This window comes from Mytilus galloprovincialis, chromosome 1 (genome assembly GCF_965363235.1).
Source record: "Mytilus galloprovincialis chromosome 1, xbMytGall1.hap1.1, whole genome shotgun sequence".
In the NCBI taxonomy this organism is placed as follows: domain Eukaryota; kingdom Metazoa; phylum Mollusca; class Bivalvia; order Mytilida; family Mytilidae; genus Mytilus; species Mytilus galloprovincialis.
The window spans coordinates 84571737-84592059 of record NC_134838.1 but is presented as its reverse complement, the minus strand read 5'-3'; the positions used below and the strand labels follow the sequence as shown (position 1 = coordinate 84592059).

General features: G+C 32.3%; 1 protein-coding gene across 3 annotated transcripts in view; it reads right to left on the bottom strand.

Annotated features, from left to right (window-relative positions):
* The window catches only part of LOC143042502 (sex peptide receptor-related protein 2-like), a 61594-nt gene that overhangs the window by 22834 nt on the left and 18437 nt on the right, over window positions 1-20323 (bottom strand). The window contains exon 2 of one of the 3 annotated variants that reach the window (XM_076214854.1): window positions 3692-3784. The exons of 1 other annotated variant lie outside the window; for it this stretch is intronic. The gene's annotated coding sequence lies outside the window, so the exon portion shown is untranslated. Of the gene's footprint in view, window positions 1-638; window positions 1054-3691; window positions 3785-20323 lie in introns of those variants that run through there. One more of the 3 variants, XM_076214824.1, reaches the window with a different exon arrangement.

Below are 20323 nucleotides of genomic sequence, written 5' to 3'. Positions count from 1 at the left end.
CACGCATACATTGTATTTACACGAACTTAATTCAATTATGGAAACCTAAAAATTTCTTTTGATTTTCTGTTAATATTTATTTTGTATACTTGTGCAAATTATACCTACTGAGAAAAATAATATATAGCTGCATCAAATAAAATAAGGCGTAGGAGATTGGTGGTTGTGAGTTCCCTGTTTTAAGAATTTGATTACCATAGAAACCATACCACTTGTTAGAATGTCACAATTTTGCTTTTCTTGTTTATTTTTATAAATTTTCAATTCCCTTTTGAAACGAATCTTATGAAAAGATCTAGGAACTTTCCAATTATATTTACGGGAAGTGTATACTGTTTTACCGAATATTTGAAATGGGGCATATACACAGTGAACTCCATTTTTTTGTTTTTTACAGACCGATGCTTCCGTTAATTAAATCTTTATCGTGTTGTTACGTACACAACTAATATATCTTAATTTTTTATACAGTAAATAAATGCTCTGTCCGTGTAGGCAAACACATTGTTATGGTACTTTCCTTAATACTACCATAACCACGTGGGCATAAATCAGAGCCAGCGCTATAAAAAAACAACAGTGTAAAATATTTAGATAATAAAAATTGAAAAATAAATATGTTTAGAATATGTACTTACGCTTGACAATGGCTGGTAAAACCTAATCTGTATAAGTCCAAATTGAAATGTCAAATATATAATTAGTTTTGTCCTTTTGCGTGTTTCAAATAAAATAATTGTACAATGTTTCATCTAAAACTCATAGTAAAACATTCGTATGTTATCCATCATACATTTGAGCCGCATCTGTCTATTACCATCCTTTGGTGAATTAAAGTATTGTATTTCCGTAACTAAGTTTAGATTTAAACTCGACTCCTTTACTACATGAAATGAAGTGTATAATTCGTTATCAAGTTAAAAAGTAGATATACATATAGCATGCAGGTGTTGCACTCTGTGTGTGCAGAGTGTTAATCACATAGATTTACATGGAACTTGTTTTTATAAACGTCTACACTTTAAAAGTACGCTGTGAAACCAATGTTATCTCAAATTAAAAGAACATGTCGAATTTACACGAACAGGTTCCGTAACATCCCTTAGCTTTTTAAAATCTTTTATGCTAATAGATGGAAGCGTAAATCTTTCAGCTACTGTTACAAAACAGACAAAAAACGCTTCCTTTTTTCAAAATTAAGAATCTAATTATAGTTTATACTTCCTGTGATAAAAAGTATTAAATCGATTTTGGCGAAGTTTCAGTACAGTTATAGCAATTTGACATCAGAAGATAATTTTCTATCAAACTTCATTTCATTCAGTGCCAGTGTCATTTATGATTTTATCTAAACAATTAATTGGGATCTTTGAATCATTCTTAAAAGCCCAAAAATGCGCATCCATTTCCTGTAACAAAACTAAAAGTTTTTGCAATTTTAATAAGTAAAGTTATAGCGATAGAGAGACACACATCGCATGATTAATAAAAAAAAATAAGGTATTGTGTCCAAGATGCAGTTTTTCATATTGATACAGGAAATTAAAATTCGACCAAACGCTTTCTAATATAATTGAAAACCACTGCTCTAACAAATGAAAACAAAATACCTTGACTGGACTAAAATGTACAATTTGTCTAAATTGATAGGGAAAGCAGACAATTACATTTAACAAAAATCCGTATTCCCGAGACACTTCAAATGATTACAATCCGACGAGGGGTATACAAAGCAACACAACAACATGCAAAAATCAACAAAAGAAAAGTTTATCCAAGGATATGTGAAAGAGAAGCAAAATGTACCAAAGATTTTTACACATTCATACGTTAAAAACATCCTGACAACGCCATGATATAAAACGAAAAACGACGAAAAACACTGTAAAGAAAGACTGAGCAACACGAACCGTACCAAATACCAGGGGCGATCCCAGTAACCCAGGAAAGGCAAGCATACTCCTAAAACTATTAATGGAACCACATCTAGATATATTGTTAGACAAATAAAAACGAAACAAAGAAACAATATTGTTCTGTTGGGAATTGTCCTCCGCCGATTTACATATAATAGTCAAAAGGTGTGAGCCTGCTACAAAAAGCCAGGTATAAGTATATAACTCCAGCAGAAACTGTCAAATCAAAAAGAGAGGCAAAATATACCAGGGTGACATTCAAACTCAAAAGACAAAAATAAACTGACGTCATGGCAAAAATAAAGAAAAAGACATAACGAACTAGACTGTACAAAACGCAACATAGACAAATAAAGATTGACCAGCAAGATCCCCACAAAAAACCTACAGTTATCTCATGTGCAGATACACTCTTCTACCTATGGCACACGTTGTGTTGCTGGTAAGTGTGTACATACATGGTGATAAGTCTAATTCGGTAGGTCACAAATGGGGAAAAGAAGGATGGGATATTGATATCGACGATTGGAATATGTATATACGTCCTCTTCTGTGAAAAGGATTTTCCATAATGGTCAATCAACTCGTGATGGAGTTCGTTTACTTTTCGAAGGGATTATTTCACCTTCCCCTCCTGTTCTAATATAGCTTCCTTCTGAACAACAACTTTCTCGAATGTCGGATCAACTGTATACTCCGTATGCAGGCGATGCCGGAATGTTGCTACATAGAAATGGAAAGTTGACAATCGGGAAGTTGAAATAAATATTTTTGTGATAAAAATTTCAAATGGTCGTAAAACTATACCACAAGAATTGTCAATTGAATTGATGGTCTATCATTGTCAATTATGCATGTTGACAAACAATCCTTTCAATATAGGAAGCTTTTTGTGCTCACATTTTCATAGAAGTTGTACAAAAGATGTCGTTGTGTTAAGCAAATTTAACATATTGTCAAAGTCCCATAACTTCCGCAAAATAGTAAAGATCAGAATCACGTCACATTATGGTCAAACACATTAAAATGGTTCAACCGAAACATGAAAGCCATTATGTAATTACTATTATACTAGTATTTTACATTTCAAAAAAAATAAAACTTTAAAAAAAAGTCTCATAACCATAAAATATTGTCAGATTAAAATGACAGTAGTGAAAGATCAACTACACATGACGATACATGATCCAATACAGTCAATGCTTTCTGGAAGCTCAATAGCTCAGTGTGTGTTAACAGACGAACAAACACTACTACAAAGCACACAGCGTTTTGATATCAATAACTGAACACAACTGACAACTTTCTGTTATTGTTGTTTTTGTTTGTTGTTTATTTTGCTTTGTATTCTGATGAGTCAAGCTATTTTTAGTATGTTCTTATGTTGTGCTGTTATACGACTGTTCCAGGTTAAGGGAGGAAGGTTGGGCGCCTGAAAAGCCTTATGGCTTGTAAACTCAAAGACGCAAATTTAAAAATATAAAATGCTCGTACTTCTTGTATGAGAAAATGCACTTTGAAACTTAATACTTCTAATCGGCATTACATTTTTCCGTCGTGTCAATTTTCTAAAAATTGCTGAAGTGTCAAAGATCATATAGTACGCCTAATTTATTATCATCATCCATACAACTTAACGATATCTGTTTTCGTGTACTCTATTAAGATTTTTTTTCACTGGCCAAATTATCTTATTTCAACAAATATTAAGGATATTTCACGTATTTTCTTATCAATCTATTTTGAAATTTTATTTTATTCTTTAAACTACATACCTGTAGAGTCCTTTTATTATTTTAAAAGTTATTTGAAAACAAGAGCTGGGATCCTTTGGTTGCAATTGCTTTTTCCAGGGTATAAACAAACAACTGAAATGTACAATACATTGTATATGCTTAATGTGAGTGCCAGCAATTTGCACACAGGAATTCCGTATTTTTGCGCAATTTATGCCATCCTTGCATATACCAGTAAAAGCATCATACCACGGTGAATTCAATTTGACTGTATTAGTATTCCCTCTAATGTTAACTTTTTTAAATGTTCGATTAAAACAGCAAATATAACCAAATGTTTTTGTAGTAAGAACAATTGCAATACAATTTCAAAGGAAATATTATTTGTTATCACTATTTTAAAGTAGTTGATGATAAAAACCTCATCAAATATGACTGCTGGAAGCGGTAGAAATAATAATGTTATCATCAACATTATAAATTTAATACAATTTTCAATTTACTGTTTATTTATATCAATGATTGTTGAGTAAGCATTCTATTGCCTCTTAGCTGCTACAAATAGAAAATTCTCAGACACAGCTTTTTTATAATAGCAATATTGAAATATCTTTTGTTAAACAAATATGTTATTTCTACAGTCATGTACAATAACAAAATCACGAATTAGACATAAAAAATTATGGTTGGATCTCGGTTCGGATATAAGTGACAGATAGCCACACCTTTCTAACAATAAAACCACACTCGTCTATTGACTTTTTATTATTATTTCTTGAAAATACGAATTTCTGATCATTTAGAAAAATATAAATATATTGCACTGTACGATTTAGTGACTCAACACAATCTGTATGACCGATATATAATGAAACAAAACATAAAGACCACATTTAAGCGGCTGTGTAGAATTTCCTATGTCATAATTGTCGGTTAATATACATATGTCTCTATTTGCCCTTTTAATATTACAAAACTTGTTCTTTAAAAATGTACATCTTTTTTCAATATAAACCTGGGAGAATTTTACACAAGAATCTATTATATCGAAATAGTAGTTAATCAAACCATAGACATAAAGCACATATGTTTAAAATATAATAAACTTTGATTTCCTATCTTGTATAAGATGTGGTCTTGGCATTCATAATTGTCGCATTCCATTTACTTTCTTTTTTATCGCTAAAAGTTTACTCTTAATGTCAAATATAAAATACCAATTTTGACTTATACTGAAATTACGGCGCATCTTTCAACAATAAAAACTAGTAAAATTTTCTTTTTATTATCTTGAACTAAAGATCGAACTGTTTCCGTCTTAGCGTTATTGTACATATACATTTATAGTACATTGTATTACTAGTATTACTTCAGATCAAAATACGTGATTTTCAATATGATTATTAAAATCTTATGAAGTTGTAAGAGATGAAAGTACCAAACGAAGAGTCAAACTTTATTTTCAGTTAATTTAATTTAAACAAAATTGGCGATTTTGTAGAAAGCCTGCAGTGCAATAGGAAGCGGGTATGATAATTTTTATGATTAATCTGGATGTGAAGCAGTCCAAACGAGGTATTGTGGTAATAGGAGCAGATTTTCTTTCTATTCGATAAAAGATGGAGGACAACTAAGAAGATATTCGAATTAACAATATTGATAGCTTACTATACACAATTATTGATTTTGATTTTAATGTATCTGAAGGGTAATAATTGATAGATATATGATACATTGAGGCTTCGAAGTAAATGCAGGCACTATTTGATACCTTCTTGTGGATTAGAATTTAAAACAAATATCGTGATCAATCATTGTACAAATGATAGCCTGAATTATTGATGATCACTAATGCCTAGAGAATTACTAAAATAGAAAATGTGAACAAAACTTTGAAAACTGTCGCATTCGTAAAATCCTATCTAATGCATTTAAAAAAAAAAAAACAACATATGAACGGTTTGAGACTTAAAGAACATTGACATTACAACAAAATTAATTAAATTTAAATGGGCAAAAATGAGGATCATACATAGTTAAGTTCCTCTTTAAGTATAAGGAATCATTATGGTAATTCAAAATACAGCTTCATTAATTACTTGAGGCAACAGAAATTTCATGAGCAATTTCAATATAGCACATCAGATTCTTACAAAATATTTCTGTGACATGTATGAAACTATTTACTTTTATGGTGGCAACCTCAAACCGGCACCAAGCATACATGTAGTGACACTATGTATTCCTTAAAATAATTTTTAATGATTTCAATCGAGTTTCGTGTATGTTCTTTCTATATAAATGTTTTGTAAAAAACACTTGTTATCAGTTACAGGAGATTAATATGTTTTCTGTAGATTATAGTACAACATGTGCACGATCTAATCTCGATATTTGCAAAACTAACATTCAATGTAAAAATAGACTGAAGATTGTTTGCACAAAACATTACAAATAATGTTATATTTGGCCGGTATGTTTTTGGCTTTGTATTTATTTTCATAGAAAATATATTACATCCTCAAAATATTTATTTAAGATTTTAAGTTGTTCAGTAAATACGTATTTTCTTTTTGTGCGTTCACCACATTGACGCCATGTCTATTTTAAAAAAATGTATATCACTCATAATCCGAATAGATCTGTCGATATTTTCTGCTGCTGAACGATGATTGCGAGAGTCATTCAAGGAGAAGAACTGAATTATTCGGGTTATATCACTGAAAACTTACATGTTTACCTTCTGAAGCAGTTATATTTGGTGATGCCCCGGTCTTGTACTTCGATACAACTAGCTAGAAGTGGCACCTATTGACGTCTTAAACTTCTTACTAAGCAACTTCGAGTTCAAATGCATCGCTTACCATTAATTTTTGATTTAACGTTATCAAGAACCAGTCAATGAATGTCATGAGAACAGTAGAACACATTGACTCCTAATGTAGATATGTTATAAAAAAATTCTCAATTGTGTTATTAAATAATTTCCCTTGTTGTAGCAGAGAAAGGACCATCTTGCATGTCGAAAACATTCCATAACACAGAAATTGAATTATTCTTAAATGAATGAATAACAATAAAAAGAGATGCTGGATACATACATACGTCATTTAGACAGCAATCAAACGACATAAATAACGTAAGACGTCTGGAAGGCAACATTCAACCTTCTATACACTAGACTATTTCTATAATATAAAATGTCAGTAAAATCGTCATAAATATTCTGTTTTCTATAAACAATATACTTAATGTCCTTCAAATGATCGTCTACACTACTGAAACAGGTACTGGTTCCCCTTTCTGGAGCACAGGAGCACAGGAGTGCACCTCGGTATTAGATGGGGGTTATTTTGTCCAAATTATAAGTTTAAGTTTATCATGTTATTTGTCGTCGATTCGTCGTTTGTCTTTACGTTATGAAAACCTTGACCTATTTTAAGATTCTGAAAAATATGTCCTTGTTGATGACTGTTTAATCAATTTTGGTTGATTTGATTTTCTGTGTTTTAGCGCCATTTTTTGGCTATTTCGTGGCGGCTAGGTTTTGTTGTTGGACGAAGCCGGAATGCCCGTAGAAAACCATCGACCTTTGATAGGAAAACTGACAATTAAGATTAGATTCGAGTGCGCCCGCACGAGCGGGGTTCGAACTCACAACCTCAGTGTTGACTGGCTAGTGATGACAATAGTAAATACTTAGACCACTCGGCCACCGTGGACCCCTAATCAAATTTGATCTGTGAATAATAACAAATAAGGGAGGATTATAACTCAATGTACTTATAGAATATAAGTTAAATTTATGAATAACACACTCGCAATGACCAGAAACGCCGATATATAATCACAAGAGCTCTCTTCGAGTGATTATATTGGTTGAGATTTGATACGGTGTGTGATATTGAAACAGAACATCTACGCTTTGTTATATAATGAAACATATGTTTTTGTTTCCTGCAGAGTTTGATAAATCCTGTGCAATCGTGACTGGATGAAATCGATAGTATCGCTGATGGCTGATACAGAACGATTGCCGTTAATTGCATTACACATAACATTTATTGACTTACTTCTAAGTATATAATATATATTTAATACAAAAAAATCATATTCGTTAATTAGCTTCTTCATGCATGCACAATATAACGAAGCATGAAATTCTTGATTATGTTACAAAACGACCATATCCAAGGCATGATTTAGAAAAAGGGTGTCTAACAAGATTTCCCAAAATCATTTGACAGTCAGCAGTTACAGAACCCACCGACCATAAATACCCGAATCCTCCCAGGAAATAGACGTACACACAACGCGTGGTCCAAGTTTACTTAGCCAGGTAAATGAACCAATCAACTATCATAAGCTTAATTGACAATAATTCGGCTTGTTAAAGAAAGGTTCTTTCCGGAAAGATGTTGAGTAACACGGAGACTACAAAAAGTCAGGATAAGGAATTTAAAAACTTATTAGCATCTGATAGGATTAATAGTAGTAATTACAAATGATGTGGAGTGTACAGATGTACAAGACAAAGCACGATATTTTATTGTAACTTTTTCTGCCAATCTGTCTCACAAGAAAGTTTGAATGTACGTGTTTTCAAATCCGTAGAAATATAGCATGTAGTCAATGGTCTATAATAGCATCTATTCAGTTCATTTGAAGTGATTTTGCAAGAGTACTGCTCTTTTATATTTACTGAGTCTTTTAGTCTAAGCATAGATGTAATTACATCTATGGTCAAAGAAAATACAGTTTGAAATATATATATTATATATTCTTTTCTTATATATACCTATTACCTATTTTCATTTGATTTCCTACAAGGGTATATAGCAAAATCGGGCAACCATACATGTCCATCATAAAAAAAAGTTACCCGAGCATGTGCGAGTGAGCGACACACTCTTTGATGACATGTGTCCTTATTCTGTCGAAATTATACCAATTAAGGGACGACATCAAAAGATCGATGTAGGATAAAAAACTTAAATCGAATAGTTTGGGGGTGGGGGGGGGGGGGGGGTCAACATTGCTGCAAGTTTTGTTAATCTAAAATCGATTTTACATATATCCATATAGGTAAATCAATTTTTCCCAAATTAAGTTAAGAAGGGGGGTAGGGGGGTCAGCGAAAAAACTATGTGAATTAAGTTTTTTATCCTACATTGAACTTTTGATGTCGTCCCTAAGAAACTAAACTCTGGAATCTGCCTTTCATGCATCTGTCTTATTTTCTATAAATGAAGGGATGTCATAATGAGCGTGATTTATCAAAATGTCACGAAAATTATGTGTCGGCAAAACTTGACAAATTGAGGTAATCCGATCCCTATTTTCTTGTGGTGCAAACTACTTTAGAATCACGGTTTTAGTCACACAGATCCAGTTTACCTACATTTATTGAACCTTGAATTCTGGAATTTAGGATACCTCTTTTATTGAGGGTTGACATTTTAGCATGCAACGAATACCCTTCGAATAAGAAAACAGATATATCTAAAAAGATCGGGTAACTTATCATTGCAACAAATATAATATAGTCTTGACATTAAACTTCATGCAGTACGTAGCGGATGACACCCGGAACTTTCAATAATTAGTTGGAATTTAATTAAAAAAAGAACGAAGAATAAGGAAATTAAATTGTGTGACTGTTAAAGGGTCTGACAGGTCTCAGATATCACTCCAAACATACATACGTTACCAGTCTACCGTGTAGGGTCGCGGACAAACGTGATGCATAAAAAATTTGAATTGTGAAAATTTTTATTGTTATATGGGATTTATTTAAAAATTTTGTGCGTAGCGGGTTATTTAACAGTGTGCACCACATTTTTTATGTTATTTCGAATAGACAGAAAAAATATTACAGTCATTTTTTATAATTTAATTCTAAATTCCATTTTAAATCGTAGAAAACCATGAGAAAAACGTTGATGACGTCAAGGTCACATGACTAAATTATGTCTATGGGCTCATAACAAAATAACGTCAGCCAATCATAAGTCGCGTTACATCCAAAATTAAATTATTGCAAACTAAAGACTGTAAACCTGAATAAAATGTGTTTGTTAGTGATAAAACTACTCTGGGATGCCTAGAGGAAAGCCGAGAGGAGGAAACTATTCCGGGAACCCTAGAGGAGGAAAGAGGAAACGTTCACAACGAAATTCTAAAAAATCTGTGAATGATTCTTCGTCATCAGACCAGACGAGTTTCCTCGATAAAAGAAAATGTACGAAGGTAAATAACAATACACAGTCTTATGTGTGTTCAAATGAAAACAACTCAAGTAGTAGTTTCAATCAAAACTTTCCGATGAATAATTCCATCAACAATACACCGGCCCAATGGCTAGTTCACCGATAGGATACCAACCTTTCCAAACATATCAACCGTACCCCCCACCACCTTTAGCTCACGTAACGCCCCCGCCCAATATACAGAGGATAGAACGTATAGAACGTACACTTCAAGAAATGTGTCAAAGGATGGCCAACATAGAAACAAAATTAACAACACTTGACAAAATAGAGTCCCGATAAAAAAAAATGGAAACAAAATTTGGTTTCTATGGATACAAAATTATAGACTGTAAAAAGCGCATTGGCACATTAAAACAAAGTGCACAATTTCTGTCAAATGCACACGACGATCTGAAAGGTTTGAAATTAAAAGTAGACAATATTAACTCTGGTGTAGAATTGTCGAAAAATGAAAACAAAGAGGTTCGTGATAAACTTGTGGATATTGAATCCCAAAATCTAAAGCAAAATTTAGTATTTTTTTTACTTGAAGAAGCTAGTGAAAACAATGAAGGAGCTGAGGGGGGTGCAACATATAATGAAAACTGTGTAAATAAAATTTTGGAGTTCTGTGAAAACCAACTGAAAATAGAAAACGCAAAAGACAAGATCACCTTGGAAAAAGCGTATCGCTTAGGAAAAAAGAAAAATGGCGCACCCAAACCAAGACCAATTGTGGTGAAATTTAGAAAATTCGAGGATCGTGAAATGATTCGCAGTGTCTGAAACCGTTTAAAAAACACCAATTATGGTATAAGCCCACAGTATCCCAAAGAGGTCCTAGAAGGACGGAAAAAATGGTACCAATCCTGCTCAAAGAAAGGAAAAAAAACAACCCAAAAAAGCTTATATTGTTGGAGACAAATTGTATGTTAATGGTGAGCTACAGTGGAGATCACTTCTAACCTCTCATTAAATCTGTCAGGAGAACTGTTCTAGAACAGTACGTAGAACTGTCAGCCTGACACCTTTTAGTCAGTTCTAGGTTAGAACTGTTCTAGCTAGAACTGATTTGGTCAGTTCTACCTAGAACTGATTTGGACAGTTCTACCTAGAACTGATCCTGACAGTTCTACCCGAGAACTGATCCTGACAGTTCTAGCTAGAACTGACCAGATATTTGGTCAGTTCTACTTCTAGAACAGTTCTACGGTTAGAATTGATTTCTAACTCTACGGCTAGAATTGATTTTTATAAATTCTACGGCCAGAATTGATTTATAAATTCTACGGCTAAAATTGATTTATAAATTCTACGGCTAAAATTGATTTTTATATAAATTTTACGGCCAGAATTGATTTATAAATTCTACGGCTAAAATTGATTTATAAATTCTGCGGCTAAAATTGATTTATAAATTCTACGGCTAGAGTTGATTTATCAGTTTTAAGAACACTTTGCCTTAATATAAAGGGTTGGGTAAAAAAGCGATTTAAATTATATCGAGTTTGCTATTTTGCCGGTTTTATTTCAGATTTATAATCGGCAAGACTTAGGCAACAACCATTTGATTTTCTGGGGGGGGAGGGGGGGGGGGGGCTATGGTTTTTTTTGGAAAAAAAGTTTGTTTCCAGTTTTTGGTAAAAAAAATAATTGTTTTCGGTTTGTCGCTCAAAAAATAGATTGTTCTTCGCCGAAGTCGAAAAAAAAAGTTTGTACAGAAAAAAACCCATAGCCCCCCCCCCCCCCCCCAGAAAATCAAATGGTTGCTGCCTTAGAGAACATGTTTAACCTGTTAACCCCGCCATATTCTGCATGTATGTGTCTGTTCCAAGTCAGGAGCATGTAATTCAGTGATTTTCTTTTGTTGATGTGTTACATAAATTTTTGTTTTTCTCTCAATTTTGGTACATAAATTAGGCCGTTAGTATTAGGGGGGGGGGGCATTATTATTTGAATTGTTTTACATTTGTTATTCCGGGAGTCAGGATGGCTCATTATCACATAACAAAATTATCGGACCTCAATAACCAATATAATATCTGTTTACGAGTAGTTTTCATACCTCGGACGACCTGTTTAACAAAAATCTTTTGACCGCATCAATCTAAACTGCCTTTATTTGCTTTTTCTTTCTGCAAATCTATATAGGTACACAGTACTTCAGTTTTAATTTTAGGTCTAGAGGGACTGTAATATACAAGTAACAGTAATTTTGGAAAAAAAATGTAATTGTTCACATCAATTTATAGTGCCAGCATGCAGGGGCAGCTAGATCCAAGCTGGGGGTCCAACTATATGCTCCCATTCATATGCATTGATGTTTAAAAAAAAGTGGGGTTCCAACCCCTGGACCCCCTCCCCTTGATCCTCCAATGAGCATGTCCTTGTTTTATTCAAAATATTGAATCATAAACAAATATCAGTAGTTTTTATACTTCAGACTGAGTCGTGTAATAAAATCTTTTGACTGCATCAACCAAAACTTACCATATTTGCTTTTTATTATGTAAATCTATATAGCTGCACAGCAATTCAGTTATAATTTTAGTTCGAGAGGGACTGTAGTATATAAATAACTGCAATATTGGAAATCAATGACCACAAATTTTTTTTTCGCATTAATTGAGCATTTCCTATTTTTATTCAAAATATCGCATCAGAAACAAATATCAGTAGTTTTCATACCTCAGACTGACTCATGTTACAAAATTATTTGTCTGTATCAATCAAAACTGACCATATTTGACAGCATCAACCAAAACTGTCCATATTTGACCACATCAACCAAAACTGACCATATTTGCTCTTTTTTTATACAACTCTTATAGTCGCATAGTAAATCTGTAATATTTTTATGTAAGGATGGAGTGTATTATCATTATAATACAAATGATCTATATTATAGGGTTATTGCATGAATATTGGGGAATATTGTTCCGAGTAGAATTTTATATTGCGCGTGCTTATATTTTTATATCAGGATGGATTGTTCAATATAAACATGATAAAGGAAAGCAACATTGGAAAACAAAATTATGCTCACATCAGTTTAAAGTGCCAGCATGTCCTCTTTTTAATCAAAATTTTGAATCGTAAACTAATTTCAGTAGTTTTGATATCTCAGACTGACTCATGGATATAACAAAATTATTTGTCCGCATCAACCAAAACCATGAAAACTGACCATATTTGACTGCATCAACCAAAACTGACCATATGTGACAGCATCAACCAAAACTGACCATATTTACACTTTATAATGTAAATCTTAATATATATATATATATATACAACTCGTCTAAACATCAACCCAACAATGTTAGATCTGTAAATTTGCTTTCGCAAATTTTTGGTTCTTCCCTCGCCGGGATTCGAACCCATGCAACTGTGATATCGTGACACCAAATCGCCTGCACTGCAGCCGTCCCACTAGACCACACGACCACCTGGGCTCTCAAAAAAAGAGCTTTCGCTGGCCGTGTGTTACCTTTCCTCGTCAGTTTTTATCTAGCGGCGTACTACAGTACATGATATATAAGGCATGAAGATGTTATTGTAACAGATCAGCTAAATTATCTATAGTAAAGGATCCTACAAATTAATGTAATATACAGTCACAGAAAATAATTATATTTATCAGTACGTCTGAGTCAGTGACAACTCTACAACAGATGTATCCATCGGATCACCATCAATGATGGTGATACATGGCTGTGTACATAATGTATATACAACTCGTCTAAACATCAACCCAACAATGTTAGATTTGTAAATTTGCTTTCGCAAATTTTTGGTTCTTCCCTCGCCGGGATTCGAACCCATGCTACTGTGATATCGTGACACCAAATCGCCTGCACTGCAGCCGTCCCGCTAGACCACACGACCACCTGGGCTCTCAAAAAAAGAGCTTTCGCTGGCCGTGTGTTACCTTTCCTCGTCAGTTTTTATCTAGCGGCGTACTACAGTACATGATATATAAGGCATGAAGATGTTATTGTAACAGATCAGCTATATATATATATATATATATATATATATATATATATATATATATATATATATATATATATATATCAGTCTAAAGATTTGCACAACGGTACTGATATAAGATGTTATAATACGAAAATGTTGTTATTAAATCATTGTTGTTATAAAATGTCAGCACGATTTAATAACAACATTTTCGTATTATAACATCTTATATCAGTACCGTTGTGCAAATCTTTAGACTGATATAATTTTTTCCTTATCTGCATAGTATCGCCTATTCTAGACGATCCGGTACATAGTAAATTTGCTGGTTGGTCGTTTTTATAGACTTTTATATATATATTTAAACGCGATAACAACATGAAAGACATCTTAGTGCACAAAAAGCATAATTTACTATTTTATAAACAAACTAATGGATGTGGACCATGTGGTAAAAATTGTGCATTATGCTCACATATAAATGAAACCAAGGTATTTTGTGACAACACCGGCAAAGAATATACCATTCAGGGACAAATAAATTGTAAAACCGTAGGCGTGATATATGCGATTAATTGTACAAAATGTGAAAAAGTTATATATGTAGGACAAACGGGTGATACACTATATCAACGAATGCTATTGAACTTTTCAAAAATACGCACAAAAAAAAACAGAAGATCCAGTAGCCAACCATTTCATTCAGAACAATCATTCAATGACAAATTTGAAAGTTACCGCCATAGAGAGAGTATTTGGGACAGAAATTTACAGAAAAACTAAAGAAGCCTTTTGGATGAAAAAATTAAAAACTTTAGAACCTGAAGGACTCAACACAATGTATGAACGATAATAAATACATTTATATTAAAAAAACGAAAAACGCGGCAAATGAACGTCATAGAAGTTATTATAACGTAATGTATCCAAGCGATGTAATTGTTGTTTCAATGTTGTAATTTATTCCAATGAAGAAGGCCGTAATGGCCGAAACGTATGGGAATTTGTGTTATAGTTTTTATTATATATATATATATATATATAGGGAAGAACCAAAAATTTGCGAAAGCAAATTTACAGATCTAACATTGTTGGGTTGATGTTTAGACGAGTTGTATATATATATATATATATATATATATATATATATATATATATATATATATATATATATATTAATATATATATATATATATCCGCATAGTAAATCACTTATACATGTAGTTACATATCACGATGGATTGTATAATTCAAATGACAGCAATATTGTAACATATTGGCTAAAAAAAAATTTCACATCAATTTAGAGTACCAGCAATTTTCTGCAAGTCCTCTTTTTATTCAAAATATTGAATTGTAAACAAATTTCAGTAGTTTCGATATACATGTATCAGACTGAGTCGTTTTAACAAAATTATTTGACCATATCAACCAAAACTGAACTTATTTACACTTATCATGTAAATATATATGGCCTCATTGTAAACCAATAATATTTCTATGTCAGGACGGATCGTATGATAAAAATGACACCAACTTTGGAACACAATACACCTATATTGCTAATCCTGGCTGACCCGGCCTCTTGAACTTTTGAAGCATACAACAATCACTTTTCCATTGTGGCGTCAGATATTTTGTTTTATGATGTCAAATTTTTACGGGAACCTGCAGTGCGATATCCAGTAATGGCAGACAAATAGCGGTAAGGTGTATTTATACCATATCTAAAAATTTAGCACACCCTTATTTTCTCTCTGTATCCATAATAATGAACCGTCACTTAAGTGACTTTTTAAGTCAGTTAGTTTGTGATGTTTTTTTTTTAAACAAAACTATTTTACGGCATCATCCAACACTCACATGACTGATTCATATACTTTATTTTAAGGTTTATGTACCCTTCTGTAGCCATTTTTGTACGAACTTTTCAAACTTCAATTGTATCAAAACTACAGATATAATGAATAATAGAGATAGGCCATTTTGTACATATTCCAAGGGGAAACTTGATGCAAAGCAGTATTTTTTACTGTTCCATTGCATTTAATAGAAAAAGAGGACTTTGTGGCAAATAAATCAAGATTTTTATAGAAAATCCACAGCCTTTATCCTTGTACTCTCATATTTGGCAATTTGATGACTGATAGATATATGATTATTGCATGCAGTGCTAGCATTGATTTCCTTAAAACAAGTTTATAGTTAAGACAAGTATAAATATGGCCAAAATCAAGTACACCTTTTAGGGTGCGCTCGACTTTAGTGACTCAGCACGAGGTGTTTTGGAATTTACAGGTTACTTACAACTTTTTGTAAAAAATAAACACTAGCACATCATAGAAAATTAAGTGAGTCATTTATGTTTCAAATTTTATAACAAAAATCTCTGTATTAAAGGCTGAGGATTTTCTATGAAAATCTTGATTTATTTGCCACAAAGTCCTCTTTTTCTATCAAATGCAATGAAACAGTAAAAAATAATGCTTTGCATCAAGTTTCCCCTTGGAACATATACTAAATGGCCTATCTCTATTATTTATTATATCTTTAGTTTTGATACAATTGAGGTTTGAAAAATTCGTACAAAAATGGCGACAGAAGGGTACATAAACCTTAAAATAAAAAGTACATGTATGGGAAGTTCTCTTCTTGGAATAGTATACTGTTAATATAATTTGAAGACAAATGGAAGAAGGCAAACAACCCGGAAGTTTCCGAATGATACGTTGCTTTCGCCGGGAAATTTGAATATTCTGACACGAATGCAACTGAAACTGCGTAAGGGTTCTGTTAATCCACAAATCAAAATATGAATGTGATAGAAGAATAATTTTGGAAGAAAATGAGGGCCGTTGTAAGGTATATAGTAATTTATTAATATTTTTAATTATTTTTTATCTAAAGTAGGGAAGGCAATTCAAGATGGCGACTTAGATTCCTTTAGGTTTTTTCAGTATATGGATATGGATAGTAAACTGCACATTGCCAGAAAACAAAGAAATAGTGATGGCAACGTTAAATACGTTAATATAGTAATGGAAATAGACAGGAAATAATAAAAAATAAATCAAAAACATTGATTTACAAAATTTTAATCTGCTAACCGAGTCCTTGTGATATATTTATGACATGTATGAAGAGACTGTTAAAAACGGGGAACGAAGAAACGTAAACAATGATGTTTCCTATGCAATCTTATAAAAATATTTCTCCGATGAGTTGGATAACCTCCTATTCACTTCGATATTTGTACATGTAACGTATGATCAGAAAGAAATATAGAAAATCTGCTATTATATAGCAAAGTAATTGGAAGTGATTTATTTCTTCTAAATTCTAAAGTACCCTTACTGCAGTGACGTCAGTTTAGAACTGTTCTACAGTCCTGACTGATTTAGTCAGTTCTGCTGACAGTTCTACGGTTAGAACTGATTTGGACAGTTCTACCTAGAACTGATTTAGACAGTTCTACCCTAGAACTGATCCTGACAGTTCTACCTATAACTGATTTAGTCAGTTCTACCTAGAACTGGTTCTGACAGTTTTACTTAGAACAGTTCTAGGGTAGAACTGTTCTAGGTAGAACTGTTCTAGGACAGGTTAGAACAGTTCTATGACAGTTCTCCTGACAGTTCTAATGAGAGTTTAGAAGTGATCTCCACTGTATGGAAGGAATAGGAGGTAGCGGAGAATGATTGTGCTAAAAATAGTGGTTCCTTGAAAATTTGCTCTTGGAACATATCAAAAGGGTTGATCCGGAAATTATCAGATAGAAATTTCTTGAATTTAGTAAATAAATATGATATATTGTGTCTAAATGAATGCTGGCTTAAATGTCCCGATGAATTTGAAATGAAAGGCTACGAAAAAAAAATTGTGCATAGAGAAAAATGTAAAGGAGGAGGTGTAGTTATTTTTTATAAGAAATGGTTAACTCCCTTAATACTACTTTATTGGAATGTTGTGCAGATAGTATGATCTGGTTAAAAATTGACAAAAATATATGTTTAAGGTGGTACCTAACACTACAGGGAGATAACTCTGTAAAATCAGCAAAACGTTTTAATTACGTTGTGTTGTTAAGGGAGTATTAAGCTTTTCAATGATCAAAATAAGTGTTTGTCAAACTGCTATATAACCAGTGTAATTTTTCTGATTAAACGATTGGTTCAAATTTTTTGAAATTTTTATATTTTTGTCAAAGGGTCATAGTAAATACTTTGTCAAAATTTTTAGAAAATTAAACGAGCCAAATTAATTTTAGTAAAGGTGTTGGGTACCACCTTAAATGATTTAGATTTGTATGTTTGTGCTATTTATATGCCGCCTGATAAAAATGTATTTTACCGTAAATGTGATATAGATGTTTTTGATATACTGCAAGAAAATATTGAACATTATAGTACATTAGGAACTGTGGCTGTGATAGGCGACTTGAATGGACGAGTAGGTCTAAAAGCGGACAATATAGTTAATGATGCATTGGATAAAGAACTGATAAACAGTATTTCTTTTATTGACTATGTAAATGATAGTTATATTTGTAATAGAAAATCTGAAGACATTAAACCTCCAAATAGTTTTGGTCAGCGTATATTGCAGTCATGCCAGTCATCCGGTCTACGTATATGTAACGGCAGATTTGGAACAGACAGTAGAAAAATAACATTTAATAATAAAAACGGTAGTAGCGTTATTGATTATTTATTGTTTACACAAAGTGAAATGTTTAAATGTTTAAAATTGTTTTATGTTGAACCATTCAATACATGTATTCATGTCATGCTCCAATAGTAGTTGAATTGTACCTTAAGGGTAATAATCAGTCTTACGGTAAATGTCATTGTAATAAAACTAAGTTCAATGTATTTAACTGAAATGAATTAAGGGTCAGAAGATGATATCAGAAGTAAATTGATACTCAACACACAAAAGTTTGATGATCTACTGGTAAATTTTGACGAAAACATCGATATAGATACGTGTGTAGATTGAAATACTTAATAATCTTTTAACTGATATATATGAACAGTATACGAAATCTGAAGTAACATTCAAAGAACATTGTGAATCTTGTGAAAATGGCGATAAAATTCATAAATCTAATGCAGACAACCCTTGGTTTACTGATGAATGCAAAACATTATATATACAATATCAAAATGCATTAGACAGTTTCAACAAATACCGCTCGGATGAAAACAGAATTAACTTTAACCTTTCAAAGCAAAAGTATAAGTGCTGTGAAACAAGACTTAAAAGACATTATAAGAACCAACGAGGAAATATGCTGTTGTCACTAAGGAAGAAAAATCCGAAACGTTTCTATAAGAATTTTAAAAAACGTAAAAAGCGAGTTATAAATAACATTTCATTGGACCAATTCGAGGAACATGTTAAAAAACTTATGTCTAAACCTCCCGAAGTGAATGTTGGAACAAGTGATACTCCGGAAACAGTTTTTGAGGAACTAGATCTTCCGTTTACAGAAAAAAGAACTTGATTCGTGCATCAGAAAATTAAAAAGAGACAAGTCGACTGGTTATGATGATATAATGAATGAGTATATACTGTTTGATAAAACTTTATTGAAACCTGTACTTTGCAAACTGTTCAACAATATTTTATGTTCTGGGAATTTTCCTGAAATATGGGTGAAATGTATTTTAATTCCAATTTTTAAGAAAGGAAATCCTGACGATCCTGGAAACTACAGAGGTATTTCGTTGGTGTCACATTTAGGAAAACTATTTACGTCGTTGATTAATTCAAGACTTATAACATTGTGCAAGATTAACAACACTCTGACAGATGCACAATTTGGATTCCGTCCTGGATACGGCACTTCTGATGCCATCTTCTGTCTTCATTCCTTGATTTCTAAGTCATTAAGAAAAGGTAAACGCTTATATTGATGTTTCATCGACTATATTAAAGCGTTTGATAGTGTTTTTCATATAAAATTGTGGTTGAGATTAGTTAGATGTGGCGTTACTGGTAAACTTCTTACTGTAATTAAATCTATGTATTCTAGATTGAAAACTAGTATAAAGTGTAATGGAAAAATTTCAGATTTTTTTAAATGTAATACTGGCTTTATGCAAGGGGAATCTTTATCCCCTTTATTATACTCGTTGTATGTCAATGATATGGAAGTAGAGCTAATCAGTAATGGCTGTCAGTCATATGAATTGAAATCCTTAAATTTATTTTTACTTATGTATGCAGACGACACTGTTTTATTTAGTGAGAACAAAGATGATCTACAAAATATGATAAATGCTGTAAACTCTTCTGCAGAGGAATATGGTTTATATATTGATATGTCTAAAACTAAAGTGGTCGTGTTTAGAAATAGAGGTAGTGTAAAAAGTCAAAAAAAATGGTTTTTGAAAAACAACCAAATAGATATATGTGACAGTTTTGTATATTTGGGTATTCT